General features: G+C 47.0%; 1 pseudogene; it reads right to left on the reverse strand.

Moving 5' to 3' along the window:
• Positions 1-3573: 3573 nt before the first annotated feature.
• Positions 3574-5340, reverse strand: LOC127160413 (uncharacterized; annotated as a pseudogene).
• Between the last annotated feature and the right edge of the window lie 864 nt (positions 5341-6204).

The raw sequence follows: 6204 nt of genomic DNA on the forward strand, positions 1-6204 counted from the left end.
TATGTTTTTATATTTCATTTTCAGCTGCTGCCATGTTCTTTTAATACCTGCAGGATTGCACCTACATGAAAATTACAATTAGATTCAATACCATAGTTTTAAGTTTTACCTTTGATATTACTGCAAAAAATAAACAATTATCTTAAATTCACTGACCTTCAACAGGGACATGTACTGTAACTAGATTAATGGGATTATTACTCGTTCTAAAAACTATTTTTTTTAGTACTGCTTACATTCTAAATGTCATATCAACCTCTACCACTTGATCAATAAAAAAAGGCAGACACAAAAGTGCACTTTTAAATCTTTTAAAAACTCAATTTTAGAAGTTTTATCTTAAACTGATCAACGTGTGTAAAAGTGGGAACCTTAAATTAAACATTTCCACTGAACATTAAGTTAAGGTTATATGCATTCTTGTTTTGTCAAATTTGTTGTAGAAACTATGCAGTAGCCTATTTTATGTAATTTAATGCAATTACATCTGAAATAACTTCAAAATTACGGCTAATTCCCCACTTTTTCAAGTGAAAAGTCAATAAACGTCACACATTACATTACTTTTTTTTTTTATACTTAACTATTTAAATACTTAAACTTACGCATTATCTTGAGCAGCTATGTTTTCCCACACTAACTGTCTCTGTTTCGCCGATGCAGTGGTGTTGCTTTTTTTTTTAAATATATGCTCATATTTGCTATAACTTTGCATGAGCACATCAAGTTCAGCTGGAGAAAAAAATGCTGATCTCTTTTTTTCAGATGTTGCCATGGTGACTCGTAATATCTGCGCTCCATTGATAATGCCTTTTTATAGTCGCGGTGTGCACGATTAACTCTGAATTAGTCTACTCAGAGTTGATTGACCTAACTCAGATCAGCTGTTCTGAAACCGAAAACTCTGAGTTTTTAATCTCTCCGGTAAGTCAACTCAGAGTTCAAGTTTAAACTCCGAGTTGGTTGAACCTCCTTACTGAAACAGGCCCTTGATGGAGGTTTCTAAGACGTGTGTTTATTTTGTAATCACAGAGAAAACAACTCTCAAAACCCCCTGACAATACTAGTTTATATGTGGAGTACATGGAGTACTAACTCTGTCCTGTCAGTCCCAAATTGACATGCAGCTCATTTCTAAAGAATTATTCAACACCTCAGCTAACATTTTTCCTAACCATTGTATGACCATTAGTGGATCTCTATGGACACATATATATATATAATGAACACACACACACCCTCTTCTGCTCATCAAGACTGCATTTATTTGATAAAATACAGTAAAAACACTAATATAGTGAAACACTATACATACTGAATTTTCAGCCATAACTCAGAATTAAGAAATTATTATAATGTGCTGGTTTGGAGTTCAATTATTATCAGTTATTAACAACAGCTCCCTTTTTTTTCAAAGTTGAAAATGGTTTCCAGAAAAAAAAAAAAAAAAAAAAAAACACTCAGCAAAAACTGTGATACTTTTTAACACAGTCACAGACTTTTGTGCCATTCCTGGAAACAGTTTCTGTTCAGCTGGAGACACAAGTGAACATCACAAGCCTGACATTTCCAAGGTGTTTGCTGCTTCTTGCCATGCACTGTTTTGCAATGCACGCAGGTCCACCGTCCAGCAGTAGCAATTTTTCTTACATCTGAAGTCAGCTCAGCTCCTGGAACCGGCACGTGGTCTGTGCTGGTCTGTTTTGGTGCTGCTTTCTGTGACACGCCACAGAGCTCTGCAATAAGCTCTTCCATGAACTGACTGTGGCTCATGTTGCCGCACAGCTCTTTGTGCAATATGAAAGCATTGGTGGCAGCAATGTCCAAGTGTAGAAAGATTTTTCTGTACCACTTCATGGTTTTGTGCTGTGGGGTGTAGTATTATGTAGCTCGGCATTTGGCCCGAACCCAATAAGCGCTCCCCCAAAAGGCGAATGATCGCAGGACAGCAGCCAGATAACCCCCCAAAATTTGCCTAGCTTGGGCTGAAGGGATGCTGGACGTTAGTAGTAGCGGACATAGGTGAAAATACGGGAGGAGCTCCTGCGGGCACTGCTGGGGAAAATATAGAAAGGAGCTTGTGGCAGTGGGGAACTATAAATGACGCTCCTGTGGGCGTGGGCACTGCTGCGGCTTTAGGGAGGTAAGCGGGGGGCTCCAGCAGGAGCGGGCATTGCTGCGGCATTAGGGAGGTAAGTGGGGGGCTCCAGCGGGAGCGGGCATTGCAGCGGCATTAGAGAGATAAGCGGGGGGCTGCAGCGAGAGCGGGCATTGCAGCGGCATTAGAGAGGTAAGCGGGGGGCTGCAGCGAGAGCGGGCATTGCAGCGGCATTAGGGAGGTAAGCGGGGGGCTCCAGTGGGAGCGGGCATTGCAGCGGCATTAAGGAGGTAAGCGGGGGGCTCCAGCGGGGGCGGGCATTGCAGCGGCATTAGGGAGATAAGCGGGGGGCTCCAGCGGGAGTGGGCACGGCTGTGGCAGTGTGGGGAAGGAGGCGAGAGGGACGCTGAGGGGATGTTGAAGCAGGGATGAGCCGTTGCGGAAGGGAAATTAGAAGGGGTGGCCAGAGATCAAGTGGACGGGAGTGGGCTGGTGTTAAATGGGTTGGCTGACTAAGGTTTGGTGGGCTTCCTTGATGAGGGAGCGATCTGATCGGATATAGCTCATGAAAGCTTCTGATGAAAAGCGACCAAGTGCTTGGATCTGCTGTTGGGAGAGGCCTTTTTGGGCGGCTGTGGTTGCTGTGCCTATTCGGAACGAATGGCTGGAAAAGTTGTCGGCTGGGGTACCAGAGAGAAGCAAGACAGACTTAAGGTGCTTTTGGAACCAGAAGCGAGTGGCGGGGCGGTTGAAGTCGTCTGTAAAAAGGGGATCGGAAGGGAGTTTGGATTGGGATTTTCTGAGCTGAAGGAAAGCTAGGAGGGTTTGGAATGGTTGGATGGGCGATCGGAGGTTAAAAATATAAATAAAATGGCTTTTCTTTGTTTGGTCTGTCTTACTTTGTTTTATGAAGTAAGAGATGGTTTCACCGTCTAGCACTGCTAGATCGGAGATAGTTGGGTGGATGGCTGGGTTGAAGCCGGATGTAATGGCGAGCTCAGAGCATCTGAGGAAACCGAAGAAAGCCAGGATAAACATGGCGTCTAATGTGCGGGCAGTATGGATGGAATGGTAACCTTTACGGAGGGTAGAGATGCATTTGGTTAAAATTTTTAAAGTGATAGGTTGTCTGGGGTCTGGGCGGTTGGGCCGGGGTTTTTGGATACCTTTGATGAGAAGGGAGGTCTGTGAATTGGTTATATGGGGTGAAGGCGAGCCATATAACAGTTTGTGGAAAAACTGGATTCCGCTTAGGTATCCTTTAATGGAGCTGGCTTGGGGTTTTTTATTGGTGTTGAGATGGGAGATAAATGAGGTGACAGCGAGCAGGGAAAAATCAGGGAAGGGTAAACTATAGGCAGAGTGGAATATTTTAAAACATTTCCATGCTGTAAGGTAGGATTGGAGTGTCCTAGGGGAGACAGCTTGAAGAATGGAATTAATGGACGCTTCGAGGAGAGGTCTCAGCGGGTGGTTTACGGGAATATCAGTTCTGAATAAGGAGGAACTGGGGTTGGGAGCGGGTCCGCCTCTGGTGCCAGCAATCTGAATTTCTGAAAGGCAAAACGAGAGAGAGAGTCAGCAATTTGATTTTTTGACCCGGGAATGTGTTTTGCGGTTATAATAAATTGGTCACAAGCCGAAATCCAAATCAAGCGTCTAAGCAAAGGCATTAGTGCGGGGGAATGGGAACGACCTTTGCTAATGCAGTGCACGGTAGCTTCGTTGTCGCAGTGGACGATGATGCTGGTGGCGGACCACTCTTTGCCCCATAGGGAGGCTGCGGCCACTAACGGATAAAGCTCGAATAGCGCTGAGGATGAAAGCTGCTGTGGCAAAAGTGCCAGCTGGGGGGGCCATGTGGAAGCGAACCAGCGGCCTCTGAAAAAACCTCCGAACCCGACGGAGGGGGCAGCGTCGGTATATAATTGGATATTGATTGGGGAAGAAATCAGGTTGCTGTAGAAGAAAGATAAGCCATTCCATTGTTTGAGGAAGGATATCCATAGACTGAGCTCGTTGCCGCATGAGTCAGTTATGGATATGATGTCCTCTAGAGCGGCCTTGCGGGATGATGCGCATCGCGAAATTTAGATGACCTAGAATAGATAATAGTTTGCGTTTGGAACAGCTAGATTTTGATAACAGAGTGGAGGCTACCAGGATCGTCCTGTCAATTTTTTCTTTGGGTAGGGAGGCCAGGAATTTTTGAGAATCCAAGTTGATGCCCAAAAATTCGATGGATGTGCTAGGACCCTCGGTTTTGTCTTGGGCGAGGGGAATCCCGAGCTCTGAGAAAAGCTTTTGGGTTGTCAAGAGGTGTGCGGCTGGGACGGAGTCTGGGGGCGAGACGATTAAGAAATCGTCTAAAAGATGAATCAGTATGTTGTAATTGTTGGAGAGGATCCAGCAAATTGCCTCTGACAATGTGTCGAAGATTTTAGGGCTGCTTCTGCAACCGAATGTGAGGCGGACGGCGAAGTAGAATTTATTCTTCCAGCGGATGCCGAATAAGTGCCAAAAATCTGGGTGGATGGGCATTACTTTAAAGGCGGAAGTAATGTCGACTTTGGCCAGCCAAGCGCCGCGACCTGCCTCTTTAATCAGGGTGATGGCTTGGTCGACATCATGATAATGGAGAGAGAATTCTTCGAGCGGAATGAGGCTGTTAATGCTAGGGAACGGGGAATTATGTGGAGATGAGAGATCAATTATGAGCCGTTTTTTGCCTGAAAATTTCCTGGTGGCTACGCCAATGGGGCTGACCCGAAAAATGCAGAAGGGAGGGACGGAAAAGGGGCCGATCATGAAATTTGCGTCTATTTCTTTTTTGATTAGGAGGTCAACTGTTTCGGGTTCGGTGAGGGCGGACTGGAGATTTGGGCAGATGAGACTTTGGGAGGGGAGACTTTCGACACCAGGGTGGAAGCCGTGTGCGAGACCTGAAAGAACATAATCAGTAAAATGAGAGTCAGGGTGGTGAAGCAATTCTGCAGAGAAACGAGAAACATTTACAGGGGTCGATAAATATTTTTTAGAATTTTTATTTGCAGCTTTTTGGACAGGACAATCCAGACGGGCGTGAGCACCGCCACAAAAGTTGCACACGTGCATGAACCGGCAGCGTTGTCTTGTGCACCTGCCGCTATTAAAGTCGGCGCAGACCTGGCTGTCGGAGGAAGATGGGCGGCGGCGAAATGTGGGTGTGGGTGTGGCTGGGGTATCCATAAGGCGCGGGACATAGCTGGTGGATTTGGGTTGGGATGATTCGGGGCAGGGAGGAATGGATGGATTGATGAAAGGGCAGTTGATAGTGGAATGAGAAAAAGAACGGCAGACTGCGCAGGAAATGTTGCGGCAGCCCAGGAACACTCTGCTATGGAGCTCAGTGTCCAGAGCCCCCAGTAAGGACACTAGTTCCACTGGGCTACACGGATGGCGCATTTGGCGGCGAACAGCTTGTGGTATGTATAAAAGTGGGAACCTCCGTATGACAACGCGAGCTCAGCAACTATTGTGAGATAGTCGCTGAGCTCACGTCTCCTGTGGGGAAAAGCGGCACAGATGACTTCTGAGTAGCGGGTGAAGGCAATGGTGAATTCGGCGAATGACAATATACATGACTGGATGGGTGCTGAATTTTTAAGGGTAACTGAAAATTCGCTGCAGTTGATTTGGCGATCGGCGGGTGAGGGTAAAATTGGTGACAAAAGGGAAAAAAGATCTACATCCGCACCTGCCAAAATCTGGGTCCTGATCGAGTTGGGTACGGGGGGAGGTTCCAGCGCTAGAGCATTTGGAGGGGCTGGAAGGGGCGTGGCTGAGGTTAATGCTAGCGGAAGCATGCCTGCGCTGCGGCCGTCTCCTGGGACGGAAGAAAGAGAAGGGAAGAGAGGGGGAATGGCGGGCATTGGAGCCTGCGTGATTAGAGGCAGGCTCACGCTAGAGACGGCTCCTGGGGCGGAGGAAAGAGAAGGGAAGAGAGGGGGAATGGCGGGCATCGGAGCCTGCGTGATTAGAGGCAGGCTCACGCTAGGGACGGCTCCTGGGGCGGAGGAAAGAGAAGGAAAGAGAGGGAGTATGGGGGGCACCGGTGCTTGTGCCAT

The sequence above is a fragment of the Labeo rohita genome, unplaced genomic scaffold (assembly GCF_022985175.1).
Source record: "Labeo rohita strain BAU-BD-2019 unplaced genomic scaffold, IGBB_LRoh.1.0 scaffold_345, whole genome shotgun sequence".
NCBI classification, from domain to species: domain Eukaryota; kingdom Metazoa; phylum Chordata; class Actinopteri; order Cypriniformes; family Cyprinidae; genus Labeo; species Labeo rohita.